This window comes from Pyrus communis, chromosome 11 (genome assembly GCF_041283825.1).
Source record: "Pyrus communis isolate YQ-2024b chromosome 11, ASM4128382v1, whole genome shotgun sequence".
Lineage (NCBI taxonomy): Eukaryota > Viridiplantae > Streptophyta > Magnoliopsida > Rosales > Rosaceae > Pyrus > Pyrus communis.
In genome coordinates, this window is record NC_142575.1 from 7679626 (window position 1) to 7693259 (window position 13634).

The window sequence follows — 13634 nt, forward strand, 5'->3', positions numbered from 1 at the left end:
TCGGGTTTATGGCCGTTATGCTTGTCAGAGATGATGGTGGATGATGGACCTTGCTGAAGCAACGCCATGTGTGGGGGTCTCGGGTTTCTCTGCATTTGCCAAGAGAGAGAGAGAGATAAAAAGAGAGACAGAGGACGGGAAAGAAAGAGAGAATGAGAGAGTTTGAGGGAAGTGAGGTGGCAGCGTGGGATAGGTCCCAGAGGACTGACAGGGAACACGGGTGTAAGGGAAGGAGTGGGGCATGGGCCCTAAGTGGCTCACAAAACAATACAAAATATCTTCTAAAATGAAATTACCAACTTGACCTCGGTATTCAATGTTTCGTAAAATTTTAGCCGTAACTCCAATCCCGATTCCATTTGCGCCTACGTGTTTGTATTGTTGAGGACTTTGAGGATACGCTAAAATAGTAGCTTGTACATGTCCCAAAAAGACGGTCAAGGAAAATCAACAATCTCTATTGTAGGGGCATTTTCGTGAATTCACACTTTTAAAATTAATAAAATCGTAGAATTAGGGACGGGTTATCACAACTACAAATTTCAATTTTTCCTTCTTTACACTTTTAATCCAATTGGGACCGTACGTGCATGCATGAATGGAAGGGACCAGAAATGCTAAAAACCTTCAACAATATTTTGCCATTGATTATCTTCTTGCCAAATGTTTTCTACAATATGTTAACACCAAGCAACACCCAGTTATTGAACTCCCAGTGAACTACATATATGCGCATGAATGCTTTCTTAATCATATCGCCTGACGAATGACTAATAGTTTTAACTTTTCAAGTTCAGTTTAGAAGTTTTAGAATTAAATTACCAATAAAGTTTTCAAAATTTTAAACTGCAACCTGAATATTAAATATTTTTTCCATTCCCATGGATTGCTTCAATTTGTGAAACTGGCACAATCCGGACAATGGGTATAGTGAATGGTAGAAACTAAGATTTTTTATCACGTTCAAATTACTAATGGGTATAGTGCCTGTGATTGATTGCAATTTACCATGGACATCAACCGTGGTAGATGAGCTTTTTCTTCTAGTATTCTAAGCTTAGATCGGTGTATGTTTTTACATATTTATTGTGTAACTTTTGTGTTGTATTGATTGGAAATAATTTTCTCTTGATTGTTTTAGTATTTTATTCAGAACACTTATTTGGGAGAAGGATTTGCATAAAAATGGAGGTGTCTCAAAGCAATCATGCAATTGAATGTACAAAAGATACAAGGCATGGTGGCCTGCTAGGTTGAGAAAACGGTAGTCACATTGGGGCGTCCGTTTCATATATGCTTCTCTTCTTATTTGGCGGGGTAATGCTATACATGAACCATTTCTAATTATGGCACTGCTAGCATACAAGTTGAGTCATACTAGCATCACAAAGTATGAAATTACGAATATTGTTTAATTAACCAAAAAAATAAAAAATAAAATAAAATTGTCGAGACAACTACGAACTAAGGAATACATTTTCATTGACTCGTTTCTGATATATATTGAGTTAAAAGTTGTGTTTATCATAAGTGACCCTATAAGCCCTAATACTTAAAAATCTAAAACACGCAAATAAAAAAAATAGATCTAAAATACTAATATTTTTCAACACTCCTATTGAACTCATGGTGATAACGACATGAGTTCGACAACAAGCAAATGTGAATGCATACTTTATTAGGCGGATATCGAGGCAGGCATATTCTATTTGGCGCACTTCAACATATAGATTTTGTAATGTGAACATATACTTTGCAGCATCTTCAAGCAGGCATATTCACGCAGATAGATGTTGGGAGTGTAGAAATGAAACATATGAATGTTCTCGGCCACTAAACGAACAAGATCTCATATCACAAGTACAACAACAAACGATTATAAATCAAAGGTCAAATAGGACAAATGGTCGATGTGGTCTTAAGGTATTCGGAACATAGCCTATGTGGTAAAAAAATTTAGATTTAAACCCATATGGTATAGTCCGTTAGCAAATTTAGTTCAAAAGTATTAGTTCCGTTAAGTATCCGTTAAATACATGGATAGAATTGTATTTTAACAAAACCTTCTTCCTCATGCTTTCTTTGGAATGTGTATTTTCACAAAACCATGTCTGAGATCAACCGCATCACTGATCTTGATGCCATCCCACTCAGAGCCCTGAATACAACAAATGCAGACATTTCTTTTTCTGAGTCTTACCCACTTCAACTTTCCCACTCTCCTAACCATATATGATATATACTCTCTCTCTCTCTCTCTCTCTCTCTCTCTCTCTCTCTCTCTCTGTCATCCCTCTGTTCATCTTTTCAGGATGCATTAAATTTGCATCAAAGTTTGCTTATCTCATTTTTTTCCAGAAAGAAAAAAAGATGAATACCAAAGTACGGACTAATCTTCAGACCATGAAAGCTGCTGCTGTTATGAACCATGATATTAATAAAGTAAGTTGCTTTTCTTTTTTCATTTTTGGGTTGTAATTCTTCTTCTTTCTTTAAAGCTGAGAGGTCATATCATTGACAAATTTCGAGGCTAGTGTGTTTGTTTCTCGAGAAAAAAAGTAAAAAGAAAATTATGGGTTCTCTTCTTGTTGGGTTGTTACCATTCAATGTACCGGATCGTTCACTACTAAGATCAAATAGACAAATTAGGTACTCACAGGTTTTGTCTGGTGAGTTTAATATGCCCAGTAGCGATAGCAAGATGTGTTGCGATTGCAATACAAACACCAACAGTATTGGTCCTAGGTATCCCTGCCAAAGTTGTAGCAGATGGATTTGTGGAAAGTGTGTTCAGGGCTTTGAGTGGGATCGAGATCAGTGATGAGGTTGATCTCAGACATGGTTTTGTGAAAATACACATTCCAGAGAAAGAATGAGGAAGAAGGTTTTGTGAAAATACAATTCTATCCATGTATTTAATGGACACTTAAGGGAACTAATACTTTTGGACTAAATTTACTAATAGACTATACCACATGGATTTAAATCCGAATTTTTTTACCACATATAATATGTTCCGAATACCTTAGGATTAGAGAGACCATTTGTCCGATTTGGCGTAAATCAAATGTATCACCACATATACAACGTTGAAAATTCTAACAACCATTACTAAAGCGTCACCACTCCAAGCAGTTAAGTAATTGTGATAAACAGTTGCAATAGACTCTATATACAGACCCAACAACATCAATCCTTCTCACGTCACCCTTATAGACCCCAATAACAACAAATACTTTTTTTTATCATCAAAACTTTTACTGTTTTTTTTTTTTTTTTCATTTCCTTTTTTCTACTTTTTTTTCTTTTTCTTTTGTGGGAACGAGTGGAATGGACTTTATGTGGGTACAGCTAGAATATAATAATGGGTACAAATGAGGTGTGTCAGCATCCCTGGTGGTTGTGACAATGCAAAATCGAATTCATGCCAGGAGGATCCTTGCTGGATCCTCTTTGTGAAGATTTTGGGGATCCTCTAATCACATTCGTTCATCATACATCGTGCGGTCAGATCATTGTAAATTTTTTATTTTAAATTGAATATAAATAGTATCTGACAAAAACTGGCTGCTTGATGTACAATGAATGGATGTGATTGAAGGATCGGGCGAGGATCCTCTCTCAATTTCATGGGTTCATCAGATCACGACACAGGTGGTTAGATTGTGACACATATGTGTGTTTGATTAGGCAAAAATGACTGCAATGGTTCAATGTGATCTCATTCCGTGGTCTAGAAACAAGCAGTAACGGTAATTGGGTTCATCAAAAACCGGTTGCTATTTGGGTTTCTGGTTGCAACAATAATGTGCAGATGGATTTGCATTAGCAATATCTAGGCAGCACGACATGGACTACGACAAATATAGTGGGCATTGAGCAGTGCAACCCTAAGTTAGTGGGAACGGTGGGTGAAACATGTTGAAATCCCACGTCGGTGTGGGTGAAAAGAAAATGGGAGTTTAAATATGATTGCCCCACTCTAACTAATATCGAGACTTTTTTGTGATAAAACCACACATATGACGGATTGGACAAGTGATAAAGTTGGGATAGTATTGCTGTTGTTAGAGTGGGGTGTCTGCCGAAACAAAAATCCAACATGGTATTAGAGCCAAGGTTCGGGCCCCATGCAAGCCAATGAGCTTGTCCCCAAGAAGAAACAAGCCATGATTCTTAACATAGAATGAAGGAAACAAAACCAGGATTCCTAATATAGAGCCGGCCTCTGAGTTCTATTGAAAACAAGTATGAACTCTTAACATAGAGCCAACCTCTGAGTTTCAATTGCTTATGTGTGGATCTCCACGTGTGAACAACCAAATGAGGTTACACGTGAGGGAAAGTGTTGGAATCCCCCATCAGTGGGTGAAAAGAATAATGGGGATTTAAATATGATTGCCCCACTTTAATTAATATCGAGGCCTTTTTGTGATAAAACCTCACACCTGACAAATTGGGCTCGTGGTAAAGTTGGGGACAATATCGGTGTTGTTAGAGTAGAGCCTCACGGGCCTGTCGATCCCAAAATCCAATAATACCCTAGAAAACCTAATACTTGAATTATGTAAAATACCCAAACAATAAAATATACCTAAAATTAATGCTAATATTTTCCAACAATGTTTTCTCTAAACAGTCGGGACTCGAACAACTTTAATATTATGACTAACTACATTTTACACCCTACAAGTTTGAGGTGATTTGCAAACTTAACCATGATGTTTCAATCTTCTCATATTGCACCATGATGTTTTCAAATCGCATTAAATTTACACCTTTTGTTTCTCTGAACATCTAATCCTTTATTGAATTGATGAGTGTTTTTTTCTTTTTTCTTTTTTGGGTCAATGTGGTGCAAATGTGTCTTAGAGCATCGATCTCCAATGGAGATGTCAAAAGAAAATTGACAAATGTAAATTTGAAGGCCTATGTGCTAATGTCTCCTATTAACAAAAATGCAGAAAGAGCATGTATCGAAGAATAAGAGAGATAAGGGAACAACAGAGAGAGAGAGAGAGAGAGAGACGAAATCTTGTGTACTGATAATTCTGAATCCAAAAAAAAAACAATTGTATAGCTGAGGTTGCTATATATATTCCTTCAATACTTAACAGTTAAGCAACTACTCTAACTATATAACCGACTCTTAACAATCTTTCTAGCAGCCTTGCTTACATGGCACTCCAATCACTAACAAACATATACTAACATGGCATATTACATTCAACATCCCCCCTCAATCTCAACTAGGGTTGCCTAGTTTAAGATTGTGAAAATGTTTAACAAAAGAAGGACTATGCAATCCTTTGGTCAATGTGTCTGCGATTTGATCTTCTGTGGGAACATACAACACCTCCAAATCTCCTTGTTGTACTCGTTCCCTAACAAAGTGAAAATCTGTATCTAGATTTTTAATACGGGAATGAAAAACAAGATTGGCACTAAGGGCAATAGCAGACATGTTATCACAGTGAAGCCTAGGTGGATGACATAAGAACACTCTTAGATCCTTGAGTATGTTCCTGACCCAAGCTATATCAGCTGCAGTATGAGCTAAGGCTTTATACTCAGCTTTTGTTGAACTCCGAGACACTGAAGTTTGCTTTTTAGACTACCATGAAATAGGATTATTGCCTAAAAATAAGACATAACCAGTAATAGACCTCTTTGTATTCAAATTGGCTGCCCAATCAGAATCTGAAAATGCATTTAACTGTGGACTTGTAGTTGTAGAATACATGATGCCAGTATGTATTGTCCCTTGCAGGTAATGTAAAATTATTTTCACAGCCCCAAAATGAATCTCAGTTGGTAAGGACATAAATTGACAAACTGTATTAACTGCATAAGCAATGTCTGGCCTAGTAAAGGTCAAATATTGCACTGAGCCTACTACACTCCTATACAAAGTAGAATCTGTCAACAATGTACCTTCTGAATTTAAAAGTTGATGATGAGGAATGCAGGGAGTTGGAGTTGGTTTACATGTCTCTATACCAGCTTTATGAATCAAATCTTTGATGTATTTTGATTGATTAACAAAGATATCCCCATTATCCTTATACTAGATTTGTAGCCCCAAGAAATAAGTGAGCTTACCCATGTCTTTTAAATCAAAAACTTCAGACAATTCTTGTATTACCCCTTGTATCTTCACAGAACTGGATCCAATGAGGATTATGTCATCAACATACAACAACAATATGATGAGATCAGATTCATCTTGTTTCACAAATAGACTAGTATTAGATGCAAAAGCATAGAATCCCAAAGCACCTAGATAAGCTGTAAACTTCGAATTCCAAGCTCTTGGAGCTTGTTTTAAACCGTACAAAGATTTAACAAGCTTGCAGACATGTGTTGGATAAGAAACATCAACAAAACCCTGAGGTTGCTGCTTGTAAACCTCCTCTTGTAGATCTCCATGAAGAAAAGCATTTTTAATATCTAATTGTCTCAAATTCCAGTGATGAATAGCAACCAAGGCTAAGACAATTCGAACTGTAGTGTGACGAACAACCGGGCTAAATGTGTCCATATAATCAATGTCGTGTGCTTGAAAAAACCCTAAGCTACAAGTCGTGCTTTATATCTTGAGATTGTACCATCTGGATTCTTTTTCATTTTATACACCCACTTACTGCCAACTATAGCTCTATCTGGTGGTAAAGGAACTAAAACCCAAGTGCCTTGAGCCCTCAATGAATCATATTCTTCCTACATAGCGGTCTGCCATTGCGGAATTGTAGATGTTTTTCGAAAAGAAGAAGGCTCTTCTACATCAGCTATCTCAGAAATGAAGGAATAACCTCCCGTGAATGGATCTTCTTCAGTAATGTGTAAAGATTGAAGCTCAGGAAATGAAGCAACTAAAGCAGCATAATTCTTTTTCTCAAGCACTCCACTTTTTAGCCTTGTAGTCATAGAATGTGTATTGATCCCTGTATCACACTGAGTTGATTCACAATTAGAAGATAGAGGAAGGATTACCTCAAGCTGATTGGAGGAGTAGACATGCAACATTGATGTTGTACCAGAATGATGACTTGGGGAAGAAGCTTGGACATTGTTGGACCCGGACTGAATCAACTGTGAATCACAGGTATAAGGAATAACCCTATTCCTGCCTGAAGCAACAAAATTATGACTATCACTGAAATCAGAAGATTGAATTGCGCTGTCATTTGACCCTGAACACTGACTTCTTCCATATTAAGAGATATTACTCCCTTCTGGAACCATATTAAAAAAAGGAGACAATAGTTGAGACCCTGCACTTGGTATATTAAGATGCATAATCACAGGAGAATGTGACTGCTGATGTGCAGTTTTAGAGCCATTTGTATCACACAATTGCTTGAAAGGATAAACCTCTTCATCATGGATGACACTTCTGGAAATGATAAACTTCTTTGTATGAATATTATAACACAATACTCCTTTGTAACTGTTGGAAAAACCCAAAAACACACATTGCACTGATCATGGTTGAAGCTTATGGTCATTAAAAGGTCTAAAAAAAGGATATACTGCAGTTCCAAAAATCTTAAGAGAAGTAATATCAGGAGCACTTTTAAACAACACTTGATAAGTAGACTGCATATCCAAATTCTTGCAGGGCATTCTATTTATCAGAAAAACGGCATATGCACAACTGTGGTACCAAAATTGAGTTGGTAACTTGGCATCTGTCATCAAGGTAATTGATGTTTCCACAACATGCCTACGATTTCTTTCAGCTAGACCATTTTGTTGAGGTGTATGAGGACAAGAAGTCTGATGTACAATTCTTTTACTTGCAAAAAACTGATGAAACATATTGCTCATATACTCACCACCACCATTTGATTGAAAATACTTGACATGTGCATTGAATTAAGTAACAATAAAAGCATAGAATTTGCAAAAGATGGAAAAGGTGTCTGATTTATTCAATATTGGGAAAATCCAAACAAATCTGGAACAATCATCAACAAAACTTACGTAATATCTAAAACCCTCAACAGAGTTCACAGGTGCAGGTCCCCACACATCTGAATGGATCTTCTCAAAGACTACATGTGATCTAACTTGTTTTATAGGGAAAGGAAACCTACTCATCTTGCCATGAATACATGCAGTACATAAGAATGGACTAGAATCTGAAGCGACAGACAATTGAGCAACATTCAAAATTTTATTTAATATCTCCTCAGAAGGATGACCCAATCGTTTATGCCAGATTGAGCTCTTTATCTTCTTTCCAACAAAAGCAGTACTACGCCCAAGTTGTGCAGCAAACGATCTTGAAAACACATTAACCGGAATCTGGAATAACTCCCCATTATCACTCTTTCCGTGGTACAACACCATCCGAGTTGCCTTGTCCTGTATAAAGAAAACCAAATTATCACAAATGAACCAGCATCCATTATCTTTACATAATTTCTTGACAGATAACAGATTCATGGCAATCTTTGGAATATGCAAAACATTTAAAACTAGAGTGTGCTGAGGTGTTTTAAGAAGTGAAGAGCCAATATTTGAAAATGGCAAACCTTCTCCACTACCAATAGTGCTCTTTGCATCACCATTATAAGGAGTAATATTAGTTAAGACATCAAGAACTGAGGAAATTCGAGGGAAACAACGATGGGGATTTTTTCTATTGATAAATTTTTTTTTTCTTTGAACAAACGATATTATCTGCATTAAGGGAGTAAAGGAGTGGATTAAACCTCACAATGGGACAGCAATAATGTGATTCAAATTCACATTTAGCGAGAATCAAACCTAAGACCTCTCACTTACAGCAAGTGAAGAGGAATATCACTAAATCCTAATTCTAAGTGACTTCTATCGATATAACTTAAACTCACACCTTTAAATTAGTTAAGGTTCATTTAATTCTTATTCTGTATATAATAACAGTTTTTCGGATAAAAGTAAATTAAATATTTAGTAATAATTAATTAGCTTTAAGACTAAATATTGACCATTTATTAATGGATAATGCTAAAGATATCAAATTTTTAAATCGCATAATGTGGATGTTGATGATTAGATTATTACTTAAGTGTTGATTAATGTGCTTATTTTTTATTTGTGGCACATTATTTGATTTGCAAATTTGGTTTAAAATTTTGGTCTACGTAGCATCATCCTTTATTAATCTCAAGGCCAGAATGTCTAAATTTTGAAAAATTGTAGAATTCAAATTTCCATTGAAGTTCTACAAATTTTCTAGAATCAAAGTAAGAATGATATTGATTTCAAATAAGGTCATTTTGGTCTCAGTCTCTATTCCTCAATCGAAAGTGACATCAAATCTTGGATGAAAAGATCCTAATTAATTTCAAGTGAATCTTCGAACCAAACTACTTCTTTGCCAATTGACACGGTAAACTGAACTAATTTATGAGCTACCCCATTACATTTTCTAGGAACATACATGAACTATTTAAATTGATAGACAGCCGCTACCTGCAACACGCTACTTCAAATAAGACAATGGCAAAACAATCCCTACATTGGTCGTTATTCGTAGCAAGAGCATGAGTAAGAGTCACTCTCGACCACTCGCTGTTGTACACCTAAACGCTCTGCTAACCGGAGTCCTTCCCAAATTTCCATCAATTCAATGTGGACGCTATGCCCTCTTTCCTCCAAGCGCCGGCTACCACACAAAGTGTCCATACGAATCACGAATTACAACCCCCCACACCGCCTAAGTTATTTGCAGATCGAGTGGCTCTGTGAACATTAATCTTAACCCAACCCTCCCTTGGCACTTGCCATTTAACCAGCACGAGTTGTTTATTCACCTTCGGCTTGGTGTTGAAATGTTGGAATTCCTGATACCACACTAGATAGAGATTTAGTAGAAAAATTAACTCATCGAGATAAGTAGTTTTTGGTATTGAATTTCTGTAGTGCATCACTATCAAATGTACTTGACTAATTAGTGAAGCAATGTCTTGAACTACTTAGCAGTTCGTGTAACCAAGACAATATTAATCACACTGCACCATTCCAGACACCCATAATTGCTCAGTTATGTTCATTTCGTCCCTGTCATGAGTACTCTAGAGAACTAAGCCCTTCATAATTCTCATATGAACTGCCTCATTCCACCCTCAAGGTAGACTTAGAATTAAAAGTATCCTGCAATAACCCACTTGAATTTTTAAAAATTCCAAGTTATAGGAATCCTTAAAACAAAGCTTAACATAACCCCACTAGTAAGCAACACTGTTATCCTCAAGGGGTCACGGGTAAGAGAGTATACCTCTGTAGTGCTACATAATTCGAGTTATCATAATTTAGTTGTCATGTTTGAACCTAAATCTTTGAATCTCCAGCCAACTAGGTTGGGTTTCCATTATGATGACGGGTTTGTGACCCATTTCCCTCGATGAGCAACTTACCATCTAACAAGCCTTTGATAATTGATACCACTCGGTTGACTATCTCCTATGGTGTGCCTTCCATCTGATGAAATTATACTTCATTCAGGAATAGTTGTTTTGTGACGTTAAATCCTTCAAACAAATATTTTAGGACTTACAAAATAATTTGCTAATACTCAAACACATTCCTCCACATTTAAGGTATTTGCCAACAAGGTTCTCTAACATTTTATTACTTTAAAATACCTCAATCAACATCCTTACAAGACCAAAGTAACTCATTCAAAATTTGACAAAGGACAACACCACTTGAACGGATGAGTAACATGGACCGGTAAACTTATTAGCCGCTCCATTACATTACTAATCTTTCTAGGAAGTACTCATCATTCTCCTTCAAAAATATTTGCAAAAGTATTAAACACACTAATTGTGAAAGACCATTTTTTTTATGGCAATTTACTTCTTTGGCTGTCAAACTGTTGAATTCTTTTGAAACTCAAATACTCACGTGCTGTCGTTGTAGCTTTGACTGTGCAACATATTAAAGAATTGGACCATACTAATTAAATTCCATTTTCAACACTTGCAATAAAAATTGTAGATTTTTATTTTACTTTTCCCTTTTTATGTTCAGAGTTGAAAATACTTGTTTTTATTTCTAAGGGCGTTAGTTGTGCTAGATTATTTCAAAGGAAAACTAATGAAAATGGCTTGAAAACTTTGAGTTTTAACGATAAGGACAAAATAAAAGGTAAAGTGAATAGTACCAGGATTGACTTTTTAGTGTAAAAATGTGGTTTTTCGTTAAAGTGAACAGTATCTTGGGCTTTTCGTTAAAACTCTCTTATTTCAAGCTAGACGAACTTTAGGGACTAAGTTAGACTAGCTGAGAATGTAGGCTAGATTGACTTCGTGAAGCGTTGGTGCTTTGTCTGACTACGAAGCAGGACAATGAAAATAGTATGCACTACATTTTAATTGCTTTTCTATTAAAGATATTATCAAAAGTATTAGTACTGAATGAGAGTGAGACTCAATCAAAAAGAGAAACCGAATTTCTTGCCAACGAAAGGAATATATATGGTTCAAGGGTAGCATAATAATTGATAATGTAATATTCTGCAACATACTTACAAGAGCTAGCTAGAATTATATCATTCAAAAATTGATCCACATGATATACAAAAGGTTAATTTACATTAACCAAAATACTTCACAGTGTTAAGGCTAAGTTGGAAGCCGGTACTTAATGTCGTACGATCAACAAAACACAATCCATATCAAAGACACCACATAATATACTTATCAGCTTGCCTTGTTGCTTAGAAGATTTTGAACGAAAACTTTTTTGGGTTTGGCATCTAATGACTTGAGTACTTCCACATTTTTGTGGTTTTTCTATAATGAGACTTGAGTACTTCCTCATGTCCATATCTATTCAAACTAAATAAATAAAAATAATAAAAATAAATAAAAAAAGAACCCATGATATATAACAGAAGAGAAATTTTATTTGAACTCATTTATCTTATCTTTACACCCAACTTAAGAACTTATTGAATAAAATTCCAAATGTGCCATGAAATAAATAGAAAGAATTTCAAAACATAAGAACTTGTATATGCTCCAACCAACCCCATGGGGAAAACGCAAAGGGAGGCTTTCACGCTCCCCGACAAGCCACGACATCCCTTTTTTCCGGCAAACACAATTGAATTAGTGTTGACGGAGAAGTGAGGAGTCATGTTTAGGGTTATTGGCTGTAGACAGAAAAACACCCATTTTTCTTTTCTTTTTCTTATTTATTAAGGGCCAATTTGAGAGTTTGTTGGACAAAATTGTTAAGTTGGGTGTCGAGATAAAACAAATGAGTTCAAATAAAATTTCTCATACCAAAATCCCACTTGAAAAAGAAAAATCCAATTCAAAAAAAAAAAAAAAAAAAAACGATCCCTTCAAGAAGAAGCAGAAGCAAAGAAACCATCACAACAGAAGAAGAAGCCATCTGCAACATAAGAAGCAGAAGAAGAAAAAAATCCAGCTCATAATCAAACACTAAACATGGAGAGATTGCCCAATTGATCCGAGAAAACGGAGAAATCGGCCAATCGATCCAAGAAAACAACGAGAGAAATGAGACCTAAAGAAAGAAATTGGCTCCAGGCAGAGCACAGCCAATCGATCCCCCTTACCAAGTTTTGGCGAAGCTGACAAGATTTCCAGCGATGGTCTTACCAATCATTTGCTTTTCGGAGGGTCTCGGTAAGACGTTCTAGTGAGCCATTTAGTCGAAACGAGTCCTTCGTATTCCTATTAAGGTAGTCCATGCAGATACAAATCCAGGACTACACTAACCCTTAATCCAATCCAATGAAGCCTAACTATGGCAAACAAACGCACCGTGTCGGCTGATAATTTTATAGTTTTGTACTCGCGTTTGAAGGCTATAGGCTTTTGATTCTTAAAGCCCAAAAAACATTACCTAGCAAGCCCAAACAGAACGCGGCTATATTAGATTACAATTTGTTTGGCTTCTATGACTCGAGTTTGCGATTTTGAAAGTGAATTAAATCGAACCGTACTGTGTCCACCCCTACCCCTATGTATAAGTAAGCAACACACATCCCCTTCCATTTTCTTTACTAGTAACATAGATTCATCCCAAGCCAAATTCATTCAACATTTAACCTAAACATTATTCATTCAGGCAAAATAGGTTGATGCATCTTTTAAACTGCCGTCCAAACTTCGCAATGCAAACAGAAACAACGGACATTTTCGTGTGAACCCACGCTTCAGTCACCACACTGAAACTGCATTTCGAACATGCACCCAAAACAGATTCAGCAAAAAATTCTAGGATACTTCTAGTCGTTAGATCATAATTGCAATGATGGAGAAATCAAAAACTGCATGGGTGGGGTTTTTTGTACGTTCAATCTGCAGACTCTTGACAAATAAATGAACAAAAACTGCATGTAGCATAATCCCCTCCCAAGATATCCCACCAGTCGTTCAAATGAAGTTAAATGGTCATGGCAATTGAAGAGAAAGATAGAGATGAATAGGTGTTCATGCTCATAGCAATGCGGTTTTGACAAAAGCCAAACAAGTAGGGGATCATACACATGGATTTGATGATATTCGATAACAAAAACTTGATTGCTTCTTCAAAAGAATTGAGTTCTGAATCTCCGACAGCAATGCAACACCATGAAAATTTTGCAACTACAATTCAAC